At 41.8% G+C, this 14,932-nt stretch overlaps 1 non-coding gene across 1 annotated transcript; it reads right to left on the reverse strand.

The window, feature by feature from the left end:
- Nucleotides 1–306: 306 nt before the first annotated feature.
- On the reverse strand, nt 307–378 carry TRNAY-GUA (transfer RNA tyrosine (anticodon GUA)). The gene has a single exon. It is a non-coding gene; the product is annotated as a tRNA-Tyr (tRNA).
- Between the last annotated feature and the right edge of the window lie 14,554 nt (nt 379–14,932).

Genomic DNA, 14,932 nt, shown 5'->3' on the forward strand with positions numbered 1-14,932 from the left:
ACCTCTTACTTTAGCATCTTGTTAATATTACTCCTGCTTTTAGGTTTCTGTTGTTTGGTTGGTTGATTTTTTTTTTTTTTTTACAGATGGCAGAACAATTGCAGGAAAGATGAGGACCTAATTTGTATGCCTAGTTTCCTGCAGCTCCAAGGGGGTCTCCAGGATTCCACTGAAAGTGAAAGTGAAGTCGCTCAGTCGTGTCTGACTCTGCGACCCCATGGACTGTAGCCTACCAGACTCCTCCGTCCATGAAATTTTCCAGGCAAGAGCACTAGAGTGGGTTGCCATTTCCTTCTCCAGGGGATCCTCCCAACCCAGGGATCGAACCTGGGTCTCCTGCATTACAGGCAGATGCTTTTCCATCTGAGCCACCAGGGAAGCCACTGAACCAGGCATCAAATGATGGGTGGTCCTTTGTTGAGGACCTGAGAGTCCCCTGAGAAAAAGGACCAAGGAGATGCTGGAACTGACCTTCCAACCAGGGTATTGAAAAATAGAGGTTTCCATAAAGGAGCAAAGATTTTTCCTGGAATCTTCTCAAAGAGAAAATGTAACACATTTTATTTGGACTGTAAACAAACTTACATTAAAAAATGCTTGCCTTACTTCTAAATTAGATGTGGTACCAGGTAATGGGGTAAATGGGCAGCCTGCAGGTTTGGGAGACAGAGTAGTCTAAATCGTCAATCCTCCTGTGAATGGCCTCATGCCCAAGGTAAGCTCTGTTCTGTGGGTTCACCTGAGAGTGAGGGCAGCGACCTTTTTCGCAGCTCTCTGGGAGGACCCAATGAGATGCTGCATATCACCTGCCCTGTTGACCTTAGTATCGTGAGTCGATTGTAAATGGAGAGATGTTCAAACCCATTAATACATCACCATTTTCCATCACAACTAAGTAAGGTTTCCTTTTTGGAAACAAACAAGGGTGTACAGACTTTAATATAAAACCCCATTCCCAAATAAGCATACAAACCTTAATAGAAACTTAAGGAAAAAAATATTGAATAATTGAATAATAAATAGAACAGCATATAGATGAATTAAGAGCCCAGGAATGAGCACCATATGGGTGAGAATTTGCTTAAAATACACACAGGGCTTGGAGGGAGGGGGGCAGAAATAGAAGATTGTTGGCAAAAAAAAAATATGCTTTGGGATGATGCCAAATTTGAAAACATTTGAATAAATAATTTAAGCTTACGGAAAGTATAGAAAGATTTCTCTCATCCTCCTAGATAAATGAGAGAGAAGAAATGTAGGTGTAGATCCAGAAAACTCGCAGTGAACATGCAGGCGTTTTGGCAGAAACTAGTTTGGAGTTGGCTTGGCCAGATTCAGAAACAAGACTCTTCCTCTAGGATGTTACTATTTAGCACACAACACTCCGTTGAATGCTTGCATGTAGAGGCATCTTTCACTTTAGTTTCAGCACAAGCTCCACCAGGATTCAAATAAGGGGTGTGCCTGGCACATAGGACTCCTCATACCTGTGTAATAAGAGCCTGCACCTGTCTTTTCTGCAAAAAGGACATGAATCCTCCTAGAATGTCGGTTCACAATCACATTCTTTTTGTTCAGTCCACCGTCTCACTTTTCATTTTCATATTCTCTGCTGTTGTATGTGAATATGGAAATGTGCCTTACTTTCACTCGTTTTAACCAGGACAATGACTTCATTTAAATAGGCATCATTCTCCCAAATATTTTGGTCCTGGGCTCAAGAATCTATTATATTTCAAATAAAACATGTACAGGGAGATATAATGTTGTGTTAACTGTGCACTGACTTTCAGGTTAGAACTCACTGACATCCATTCTTTGGTACTATGTGGTCAAGTTCAGTTCAGTTGCTCAGTTGTGTCTGACTCTTTGTGACCCTGTAGACTGCAGCACGCCAGGCCTCCCTATCCATCACCAATTCCTGGAGCTTGCTCAAACTCATGTCCATTGAGTTGGTGATGCCATCCAACTGTCTCATCCTCTGCCATCCCCTTCTCCTCCTGCCTTCAATCTTTCCCAGCATCAGGATCTTTTCCAATAAGTCAGCTCTTCACAGCAGGTGGCCAAAGTATTGGAGCTTCAGCTTCAGCAACAGTCCTTCCAATGAATATTCAGGACTGATTTCCTTTAGGATGAACTGATTGGATCTCCTTGCAGTCCAAGGGACTCTCAAGAGTCTTCTCCAGCACCACAGCTCAAAAGCATTGATTCTTCAGTGCTCAGCTTTCTTGGTCAAAGAAAGCACAACCTTGTGGTCAAAGATAAACACCATTTTGAGTTGGAAAGAAGTCAGTTGTGTCCTCACTGTCCAGGGAGAGATGATCCTTCATTTCTTCACCCTCGCTGCCCTCAGAGCACTGACCTGAGGTTTCCAAGGCTGAAGTCCCATTTCTGAAATCAGAGGAAGTCTGTTTGTGTGCCCAGCACTCTGTGCCTGCTCCAATTTCCCAAATTCTCAGTTACTCACTCATGGTGCTCTGCACTGAGCACCTACTGTGTGGCTTGGCACGCATCATGGCAGGTCTCAATTTACAGAGCCTCTGCCTTGAGAAGCCCCCACCTGCCCCTGGAGCATGCACGGTGCATACTCAAGAGGCTTCAGAAACACAAGAACAGCAGACAGGTGGACCGTGATTTAGCACCTCACGTGGCCCTTCGCTGCTCCCTGGACGTCAAGACAAATAGAACATATGACAAAAGTACAAGCTATCCAGCCTGCTCTCCCCCTTATGCCTTTCTTGTGGATCATTCTATAAGCCATGTGCTCTGTCGCCTTGAGGAAGGTAATTTGTTTTTATCAGTGCAAGTGATAATACTTCTTCCAGGGATTTCTGTTTCTAAAAGATTCTAATGACTTACCAGTCTTTGGTGAGTAGACCTGGTCGCTGGGACCTTCATGATCTGGGGTTAAATCTCTCCTTTTTTTTTTTTAATGATTCAACCAAAGTGTTGGAGTCCACACTGTGCTTTTCCCAACTCTGCATCTCTGTTCACTCCTCTTTTTTCTTGCACAGAATGTCCTCTGTCTTCCTTTGTGTCTTTGCTCCTCCTCTCTGGACCCACCCAGTTCTTGAAGTGCTGAGTCATCCTTCATCTGCGCACCTGGACCAGCTAACAGCCTGGTAGTGAGATGCTGATTTCAGGAAGCCTTGGCTGTGGATCTTGGATCCTCCAAATTTATTGATAATTTTGGGTGGATTATTTTCTCTCACTGATCCTCAAATTTCTTCACCTGTAAAATGGGACCAGCAGTGCTTATTTCTGAGTTACTGCAGGTGAGATTAAATAAGATGAAAGTTGCTCAGTGGTGTTCAACTCTTTGCAACCCCATGGACTGTAGCCCACCAGACTCCTCTGTCCCTGGGATTCTGCAGGCAAGAATACTGGCATGGGTTGCCGCTTCCTCCTCCAAGGGATCTCCCAAACCAGGCATCAAACCCAGGTCTCCTGCATTGCAGGCAGATTCTTTACCATCTGAGCTACCAGGAAAGCTATCTACATGCATTCAGTGCTACTCAAAGTCTTTGTTTTAGTTATTTTTATATTTTTTAACTCAATGAAAAGCAGGTTCTTGTAATTCAAGACACTACTCTTCTTTTGTACCACCATGATCTTAAAATGATGCCTTGATAGGCAGAGTAAACAGGACACATGCCAGTATTAGTATTGTTTCTAAGTAGTTTTCAGGCACGTAAAGTAATACCTATATGACAAGAACAGTTCAGAATTTTGCCTTTAAAAAAAAATCTACAAAACACAATTTTGTTTTAGTTTATTTGTTGATTTTTGCACTACTCAGATGTGTTCTCATGCTGTATTCTACACATAAATTTTATTTTATTTTATTTATTTTTTTTAAATTTTATTTTACTTTTAAACTTTACATAATTGTATTAGTTTTGCCAAATATCAAAATGAATCCGCCACAGGTATACATGTGTTCCCCATCCTGAACCCTCCTCCCTCCTCCCTCCCCATACCATCCCTCTGGGTCGTCCCAGTGCACCAGCCCCAAGCATCCAGTATCGTGTATCGAACCTGGACTGGCAATTCATTTCTTACATGATATTTTACATGTTTCAATGTCATTCTCTCAAATCTTCCCACCGTCTCCCTCTCCCACAGAGTCCATAAGACTGTTCTATACATCAGTGTCTCTTTTGCTGTCTCGTACACTGGGTTATTGTTACCATCTTTCTAAATTCCATATATATGCGTTAGTATACTGTATTTATGTTTTTCCTTCTGGCTTACTTCACTCTGTATAATAGGCTCCAGTTTCATCCACCTCATTAGAACTGATTCAAATGTATTCTTTTTAATGGCTGAGTAATACTCCATTGTGTATATGTACCATAGCTTTCTTATCCATTCATCTGCTGATGGACATCTAGGTTGCTTCCATGTCCTGGCTATTATAAACAGTGCTGCGATGAACATTGGGGTACACATGTCTCTTTCCCTTCTGGTTTCCTCAGTGTGTATGCCCAGCAGTGGGATTGCTGGATCATAAGGCAGTTCTATTTCCAGTTTTTTAAGGAATCTCCACACTGTTCTCCATAGTGGCTGTACTAGTTTGCATTCCCACCAACAGTGTAAGAGGGTTCCCTTTTCTCCACACTCTCTCCAGCATTTATTATTTGTAGACTTTTGGATCGCAGCCATTCTGACTGGTGTGAAATGGTACCTCATAGTGGTTTTGATTTGCATTTTTCTGATAATGAGTGATGCTGAGCATCTTTTCAAGTGTTTGTTAGCCATCTGTATGTCTTCTTTGGAGAAATGTCTATTTAGTTCTTTGGCCCATTTTTTGATTGGGTCGTTTATTTTTCTGGAGTTGAGCTGTAGGAGTTGCTTGTATATTTTTGAGATTAGTTGTTTGTCAGTTGCTTCATTTGCTATTATTTTCTCCCATTCTGAAGGCTGTCTTTTTACACATAAATTTTAAAATTTTGTTTTTCAGATGTGAGAAAAAAATGTTTCCATATGATAGGATGTATTAGTCTTCTAGAGTTATCATGGTGAAACATCACAGACTGGATTAAACAGCAGAAATGTATTTTCTCAGAATTCTGGTGGCTGGACGTCCAAGATGAAGGTCCAGCAGGTGTGAGTCCTGCTTGCAGATGGATGCCTTCTGGGCTTGTGCTTGCCTACGTGCCTGTGGAGGGAGAGGGAGTGAGGTCCCAGATGTTCCTCCTTATAAGGGCACTAATCCTGTCAGATCAGGGCCCCATACTAAGGCCATACTTAGCTGTCTTTACTTTCTTAGAGTCTCCATCTCTGAATAAACCACACTAGAGGTTGGACTTCAACATCTGAGTGGGTGGGAGACAGAATCATTCAGTTGGTAACAAAGGATAATGGTCATCATCTGAAAATAACCTCCCAGGACCTTATGTGGGTAGGGTTTCAAGCAACATTTTCACCACTTCTTGGGTTGATGCACACTCCTGTGCATCTTTTTGTTCCTTTGAACATCCGCAGGATCTTACTTTCCATTCGGTCCTCGTTCCAAGCTCCGATCGTGTTTGTTTGTTAAAGAAAAGCCACCAAATAGTGGTTGACTCTATGACTCAAATCTTGATGCAAAGATCTCTCCAAAACTAAGGAATATTTTTAAATAGATCTGATGTCAATGTGTTGAGTGGAAACTGCTTATGTGCTGGTTTCCCCAGAGTCAGTGGAATGGCTATATTTTGTGTGACTGGTTTGTATTTAATTTTAAAAAAGAAAGATGAAATCATAGGCCCTGAAAATAAATTTAGAAGCAGTTGAAAATAATTGAATCATGACAAAGTAGTGCAAATTTTTATTCCAAAGCTAATATTCATTATTTTACCTCTTTGTATTTCTCTGCATCTATATCTAAACACATACAGGTATCTCCAATATGTGTGAAATATGTCGAAATAAGTATGTAATCTTTTTGCTTGATTCACAAGTACACAGACTAATCCAAACCCCAACATGTGCACAAACCAATCCAAACCCCAACACGTACACAAACCAATCCAAACCAGCTATTGTGATTCAACTCAAGAACAGGGGATTCTCTAGAAATAAGTGTGCAGGTAGAACTTATACAAATCCTCCATGTGTGATAAAATTCTAATTCTGCAAGGTGCTCTGCACACCCCCTGCCGCACCCCCAGCCTCACTGTGTACAATCTTTTATCTTCAATATTTCCGTATATTTTATACTAGTGGGTCTTGATGAATTTAAGCCTGGGCACTGCACGGATTCCAGATTTCAAATGAATAACTCTTTCATTTAGTTAATAGCTGCAGCAGAGCCATAAAATGGTAATAGTTTATGACTTTCAGGATATAACCTGCAACCACAGACAATATAAATTATATTACATCGCACTTTACGGCCGTGTGAAGCATAGCCAGGAGCTCACCACTGGTGTAAAGTCTGAGGAGGAGGGGGTGGGTGAGGGAAAGAACTGTTTATTTTTTTTGCTTGTTGGCTAAAAAACGCTTTCCTCCCATGACCCAGTGAGCCATAATTCTGATCGGAGGCGTCCACACCACTGTGCTGAAGACAATTGTGGCCACAAAAGAAAACTATTCATAAGGAATGGAGGTGGATATTTTCATTCCATCCTCAACTTACAGGGCTTCATCCAGCACAAATGGAAAAGCAACCTCCATTTCTGCTATAGGCATCAGTAATTATTTTCAAGGAGACATGTGTCATTAGAAAAGTGAGGTATGGGGGAGCGCATAGAAATGTGCTGTGTCTGGACTCGCCAGGGTTTTTGTTTTGTTCTCTTATCTGTGAAGAGGAGCCTGGGTGATGTTATCCTTCCTTCAATTGTTCCTGTGGCTTCTAAATCCTGCTTCATGTCTGGGCTTAAGGTTAGGCCTCTGAACTGAGAGGGGAGGATGAACCCTGATTCTGTAAATGGACCGTCTAAATAAAAAATGAAGATAATAGAGCTTCAGAAATTGTTAAGGGCCAGAGGGAGAGAGTGAGGCAGCCCAGCTTTTGAAATGACGGAAGGCCACTCACTCCTTCGCTGCACCTGCTGCCTGAGAAGGGCTGTGTTTTTGAAGAGGGCTGTGGTCCGATCTGCATATCAAATAGCTGATTTGTAGATGAGGTCATTCATTTTGTGGTCTGTCTGTTTGCTGGGCTGAGGATGGGCTGTTGCCTAGCAGTGGCCCCCAGGGTCCCTGCAGCCCCTTGAGTCAGCAGCCCTCCTTGTCCATTCTGAATTCAAATCCAGGATTGCCTTTCATGAATAAATCTCTGAAATATCTAAGGGATTGGTAAGTTCAAAGCATGGGCAATACGTGACCAGCAAAGCTTTTCCTTGATGGCGTTGGTTCATCAACTTAGGTATTGTTTAGGTAAAAGAGTGAGCTTGTCAACATTTCTGTCTCCTGCTCACTATCACAGGGATGGGTAAGGCTTTAACATAGAAACATGGTACCTGCTTTGGTCGTGTTTAGGAAAAGCTTACTGCTTGAACACAGGGTGAAAGGAGAAATTAAAATATGCTGCCCTCTCTGTGGAAATACATAAATATGGTAGAATTCAATGTGGAAGATTGATTCCAACTTCCAAGCAAGTTTTCTTGTTCTAGAATTCTGTTAACCTTCTGGCTGTTACTGTGTGCATGTATGTGTTTGTCTGTGTGTGTGTGCATATACACACCTGCATATTCCTGTACACACACACACACACACATTTTAACTGCAGGCTCTTTCCAATAGAAATCTGCAAAAGAATAAAGTCATGACTTCAAGTCAGCCAGCGCCTTTGTAATGTAGTCTTTGTATGCTTTTCAAAAGAGAATAGTCATTTCACCTGGTCTAATTCTTTAGATTGCATTTTTCATGGCTTCATGGCTTTGTCTAGTAGAAAATGTTCCAAAGCAGAACTTTCTTCTAAAACTTAGGAATTAGAACCAGGAACAAAATTTGATTTAAATACATAAAGATGACACCCATGTTGTGGAGGTGTGCATCTTATCACAGATCCTTTTCTGGAATAAATATCTTCCTTTGTTATGGATCTCTGGTTCATTACATTTTTCAGTCTCCAACTGCTATTTCAGGCTGAAGGAATAGCTTTGCAGACTGGGAATATCCTATAAGATTACAAAATGTTGTCAAAATAATCACACACATCTATAAAAACATTAGCAAGAGGGGGAAAAAAAGCTAGAGTTCCATAAGTCAGGTGGTGAAATATAAAGAGTATGTTTAGATCTTAAGGTGTCACTCCCGGAATAATCTGTTTCCTTCCTTAGACAAGGGAAATCATCCGACATATAGAACACTACCATTTACAAATTACTTCAGTGAAGTGTGGTCAGTAAGGAATGCTTTTCTGATTGTGAAAGGGCCATTTAGAAGTAGGTAACCAGAAGTAAACTGGTCAACAGTGAAACCAACTAAATAGTGCTATTTGTGCATTTTGAAGATTGGCAATTCTACTGATTAATATCTATATCTATATATATCTTTTAGTATCTTGCAAAGCTGACATAAAATTATGGAAATAATGACCTATGTTTGCATGAGTTTGAAGCTCATAAATACTTGGGCCTCCCTTTCTTGATCTGCAGGGACTGAGGCTTCAGAAGCTGTGACTTAGTCAAGGTCATTTAGCAAATATGGAACCAGGACAAAAATGTGGTCTTCTCACTTCTGGACCGATGCTTTGTAATGGCATTCCCCAACAGATAACTGAGTGGATATCTGATGAGAACTGTAGGCTAAGCACATAAAGAATTCTATGATAGGATAATTATATATATGCATTACATATATATAAGAGGATGAGATGATTGGATGGCATCACTGACTCAATGGACATGAGTTTGAGCAAGGTCCGGGAGTTGGTGATGGACAGGGAAGCCTGGCCTGCTGCAGTCCATGGGGTTACAGAGAGTTGGACACGACTGAGTGCCTGAACTGAATGAATGTATAGTTAGAAAGCAAATCATATTTTTTCGAAGTGGCATTTTTAATAGCAATGTGCAGGAAAAAGAATGCATTTCTGAAATCCAATTCTGGAAATACAATCTGGTTGTATATGTTGTGGAAGTGAGCAGACATCAGTTTCTTCAATAAGACTGGAGAGTAGAGAGCTATCCAATCCTAACCATTGTTAAAGATACGTTCCTGTATATGCAACATTGAGTAATAAAACCGTAGTGACACAAGGTACCCAGAAAGCCCAGGAGGAGTGGAATTTACATCTAGATCTAGCCTGATCTTTGACCCTTTTTACAGACCAAAAGCCTTTTGGAAACTGAAGCTCTCAGCCACAGATTAATGAACTGCAGGCGGGCCGTGGGCCCTGCAATGCTGCTCAGAGAATGTGTTCAGTTCCTACAGCAGCGAAGAGGTTAACATCAGTCATCTCCTAGGGAACCAATTGACGGTTCACTGCAGAGTGCCGGGCGATGACTGGTTTTCTGTTTAATAAAGTAAAGGTTGATGGCTATGGATGATTCTTTTTTTGAGTCCATTTTTTTTTTTTTTTGTCACTGTAAGCAAGTTAATGCCACCTACCATGGTACAAGCCCAGAGATATTCTTCACACTGGGAAAAAAACTTGGGATTTAAAAGCAACATCAACAATAGGAATATTTGTAAAAATGCTCTGATAGTGTGTATATTTACAATGTCTTATTTTAAATATTTTTATATGGAATTACAAGGAAAATAATGCAAGGTGTTCCCACCTTGTAAAATCATTTACGAAGCTGTATCACTTTCTTCTTCGAGAATGAGAAAAGGTTAATTTCTGTAAATTACACAAAACAATTTTTAAGGTATTGGATATTTTGTGATATATTTGCCAGCTTTTTAAAAAAAAAACGGAATCTTGATTCTGAAAATAAACCAAAGCAGAATTGTGTAGATACCCCACCTTCAGACACACACACAAAAAGATTCAAAGTTCCTTATGCCTTTCTCCTTTCTTTTTCAAAAACAGCTTTTCTGCGTGTTGTGGTGTTGACAAGAGGTAACAGGAAAACCAGTGCATTTGAGCTTAATGAGCAATTCATCTGCACACTGAGAAGGAGGAGGGAAATAAATTCAGGCCAGCACTGTTCAGGTGGTGGTGGTGGGGGAGAGACATTTCTTATTTATCATGCTGCATAGTAGAGAACCGATCTCCTGTCCATAAACTCCCAGCCACCAACAGAACATCTATTTTGCATCCTTCTGCTCCAGCACTGACTTTCCCCACGAAGCAACTTTGTTCCTCCACCTAAGAAGCCTCGGTACCCAGCTTGACATGGATTTTGTTTGTTTCTTGGCTGTCTGATTACTGTCCCCAAATATACCCTTAATAATTTAAATATACACACACAAAGATACTGGCCTCATTGATCAAGGGCAGAGCATATGCAGGTGTGGATATAAAATGCACAGACTCTGGCCCCATAAATGAGGCCACCATCTCACAACAGCAGGGGCAGGATTGATTTGGGGGAGCCACAGAGAAGACGGCCCTGTGAGGAGCCTTCTGAACACATGGCCAGGGCTCCGGTTTGCACCGGGAGCCCAGGAGGCTGCAATCCTACAAAAGAGCTTTGTTAAACCGAATCTTTAATTCCAAGAGGAGTGCCTAATTTACACCCTGCCTCAGGCTGGGCATTTTGCATCTGCTATTTTTACAACATTTCTGAGGTAGCCCTTTGTTGCAGTTACCAATGGAAAATCAAAGGCTGGCTTTCTCCCCTCTCCCTAGTAATCTCCCCGTGTTTTGTCATCCTCACTCTGCTCGAGATTAGAAAAATCAACAACATGATTCCCAAACCTAATGAATAGACAACGCTAAGGAATGTATGTGATTTTTTTTTTTTTTTTTTGCACCAAGTATATATTCTGGTAGTAAATTCTGTGATGTTCACTGCATCAATGGTGCGTAACCCTGTGCTTTTCTTAATAGGATTTATGCTTGTCGGCTTTATATATGCCCTGCCATGCTGGATAAAGGCAGGCAGAGTTCCCCTGGTAACCACGGCCACTCCAACACTCCCAACTCTTGGCAAATTCCTCCTAAAGCGTAAAACAGACAGCACCGGGAGACAATGTCCGCTGATACATAAACATGACAGACCCATCTCTGGAAGCCCAAGGTGTCCAGCCTCCGACCGCATCGTGATTTTTCTGATTGTTGGGCCAGATGCTTCTATTCAGTCTTCCCTTTGAAACATCTGCAACTGGCAAAACAAGAAAATCTTAATTCTTTCCAGATTCAAATCTCTTTCTAGTCAAATGTCACCCAGATTCCACGGAGGATGGAGGACACAGAAGTCTTCCTGCCTCTGCTCAAATTGGAAAGGTTATTTCACTGTCTTCAAGATGGCTCGAGCTGCCGGGGGAGGGGGGCGCTGGAGGGGTGGGGGGGGCTGGGGGGCTGAGCCCTGAATGCAGGGGTTGCTAGGAGATAAGTCCAGCTCGCCGACCACATTGGTTGGCGTTATCTCTAATTGACAGCTCCTTACCCTCAGGGTCTCATTCTAACCTTGAGACCGAGACTATAATGAGAGGGCAGCTTGCTGTCACCCCTGTTTTGGGCTCAGGCAGCGAGATTCCTGGCAGCCTGTTTTTCTGGGGTTTTGTTGGGCCTCTTTAGGATGGAGGCCCCGAGGGGGAGAGAGACTGTCTGCAGCCTCCCTCCCTCTGGGCATCACTGGGGGCTTGTTCGGTTCCTGCCACCTGAATAAACTTTCTCTTTCACTTAAGATGGTCTCCCTTTGAAATCAGAAGTGTGTGCTGGGAGAAGCCTTCACTGAACTTTAAAAGGATTTGGAATTTGAGCAGGGAAGGTGAATTTTTAAAAAAGGGGGGGTTAGGGGAGAGGGGGAGGGGAGTTGGGCGAGGAGGAGGGGGAGGGACAGAGAAAGGAAAGAAAAAGAAAAAAAAAACCCACTCTTTCTCCATGTTCAGTTGTCAACGCCACCCCCCAGCTGTCCTTAAAGGGGTTTGCTGTGGCCTGTGCTGCTCATGAGACACGATTTAGTTCTTGAGGATAAACAATAAACAGAGACGCAGCACCAGGAAGAGGCTGCCAGGCCTGGAGAAGGCGGTTTGGTCCGACAGTCTGAGGAGGGTGCTGACTTATTATTCTGACAAAATAACATAGATCATGAGATTCTTCCAAAGCCTGAGGCTTATCCACCGAATGGGCTGAGGGATCCTTTGCTTTGCAGAGGTGTCTGTGAAGCAGCTCAGATTGCTGTGAGCAGGAAGGTGAAGCCAAGGAGGGAAGCTGAAGTGATCCGAGGCCGAACCATCCCCTCTACAGGATTCAGCCCTTTCTTCTCTTCCAAGGCCTCGCCCCGCCCCTAACTGCCAAGGACCCATTTAAAAATGACACCAATTTTGCATTTTTGAATCTGATTGCTGTCATTTCACGGATAGCAAACCCTGATCCCTGCTTTTCCTACAGGAGGAAAATTGTTACGTCGGGTGCTTTCCTGCTTAATAAACATATTTTGAACATGGAACATACAATTTTATTAGAGGTTGTAATAATTGTGACAAGGTAATATTTCTTTTTCACCAGGGGAGGATGGCTAAAGGTTCATTTAATTGTGAGTGGGTTTATGGATGACTTAAAATAGGGAAACATCTGAGGAGTCAAGACCCAGAGATTAGAGACTCTGTTTATCTGATCGTGAACAGCCTAGACACCAAAGTCATGTGTTTTCAAGCCAACAGAGCGGGAGTGGGATGGATACAAAAGACCAAAATCAAAGCATATTCTTGAACAAAATAGTACGTTAGTTTCCTCCTATTTTCTAAATATTTTTGTTGAAATTTCTGCAAAGCAGGACTGTTTCTAAAAAGAATATTATTTCTAAATGCAACCTTTGATGGAGTTAAAAGAAAAAACTACAAAAGCATCATCTTTACAGTTTTAATTACATTTTTATTCAATTTAGAAATGTAATTAAAAAAAGAGTACATATCCAAAAAAAAAAAAATGACTGGTAATGATCAAAATAGTCAATAAATAACAATATTTTCTTCTTATATTTTAAAGAATATTCTGGATGCAATTTTAGTTTACAGAAGAGTTGCAAGAATGGTTCAAAAATGTCATATCCTTTGCTCATACTCTTCAATTGTCTACATTTTGCCCATGGCATTCTCAAATTATCTGTGAGAGAGAGTGTGTGTGTGTGTGTGTGTGTGTGTGTTTTATAGATTTTTTTTTCCTGAACCATTTGTAATAGGTTGGAGACAACATGTCTCTACGTCTAAATGCTTCAGTGTGTTTCTCCTAAGAATGTTTCCTTCCACAACCACTGTGCAATTACCCAAATCACAAAATTTAACACCACTGAGAAATTACTATCTAATTCACAATCTAAAATCAAATGCTGTCGTTTGTCCCAACAAAGTCCTTTATTGCAATGTTTTCCTAGTTTCAGATAAATTCTAGATCTCATGTTGAATTTAATTATCTATAGGAGATTTGTCATCCTCTCACCTGGAAGGGTGTAGAATGCTTACGATGGAACACTGTAAGACACATCAATTTTTGGCTGTTTTTAATATGCAAAATTGGGAGCAAAGAGAAACTCCAAGGTGAGTCTGACACGGGTTCTATGAGGTAAGTCTTGACCTCTTTTAAGGAAAAATGGGTCATTTATCCTCACATACTGCCTCTAACAAAAATCAGTAATGGCAATTTTAAATAAATACTTTGTAAAAAAAAATTATTGATCTTATACAAAATGAGAAACGGCATTGACTACAAGATAGCTGTAGAAACCAGCATGTGTATTTCTAAAAGATTCATACATATAAGCTGTCACTAGTGTGGAAACTTTTCCATCACAGGTTGAGAGAAGGGGATTAGAGATCATGAGAGAGAGAGTGAAGAAATGATATAATAATTAAATCATCAGCTCAAGGTGTAAAGAAACAAAACTGTTGAGAAAGGCAAGAACAAAATCAATTTTAAAAGTTCAATTTTGTATCATCTCATTACCATGAATATTGTTGTTGTTTAGTTGCTAAGGCATGCCTGACTCTCACGACGCTGTGGACTGTAGCCCCCAGGCTCCTCTGTCCATGGAATTCTCCAGGCAAGAATACTGGCATGGGTTGCCATTCCTTCTCCAGGGGATCTTCCCGACCTGAGGATTGAAGCCGTGTCTCCTGCATCTCCTGCAGGTGGATTCTTTATCACTGAGCCACCAAGGAAGCCACTACCATGAATACTGTTTCATAAAAATGAATCCTCCTGCCTTGTAGATATTGTCTTGCTCTCAGGTCCTTCAGACCTGTTTGGAGTCCCGGGGGCTGTTGCCTCTCTTACGTCCTTATCAGCCAGAGCAGGGGTAATGGGCCTTCTCTGAGCGGTGTTGACTTTATTTTTTTAATTGGCATATAATTGCTTTCCAATGTTGTGCTAGTTTCTGCTGTACAATGACATGAACCAGCTATAAGTGTACATATATCCCCTCCCTCTAGAGCCTCCCTCCCATGCTCCCGCCACCCTCTAGGTCATCACAGAGTACTGAGCTGAGCTCCCTGTGCTGTACACAGGGAGCTTCCCACCAGCTACCTATTTTACTCATGATAGTGTATATGCTGCTGCTGCTGCTGCTAAGTCACTTCAGTCGTGTCAGACTCTGTGTGACCTGATAGATGGCAGCCCACCAGGCTGCCCTGTCCCTGGGATTCTCCAGGCAAGAATACTGGAGTGGGTTGCCATTTCCTTCTCCCGGTAGTGTATATATGTCAGCTATTCCCTCAATTGGCCCCACCCTTGAAAAACAGTACTAATGAGCCTGTTTCCAGGGCAGGGATTAGAGACACTGATGTAGAGAACCAACTTGTGCGCACAGGCAGGGAAAGAGGGGGTACTGACTTCCAAGCACATAACGTGTATTGAGTCAGTGGCCGAGCTCTCTTCCCAGACAGCTGTGCGCCT

This window comes from Bos mutus, chromosome 11 (genome assembly GCF_027580195.1).
Source record: "Bos mutus isolate GX-2022 chromosome 11, NWIPB_WYAK_1.1, whole genome shotgun sequence".
In the NCBI taxonomy this organism is placed as follows: domain Eukaryota; kingdom Metazoa; phylum Chordata; class Mammalia; order Artiodactyla; family Bovidae; genus Bos; species Bos mutus.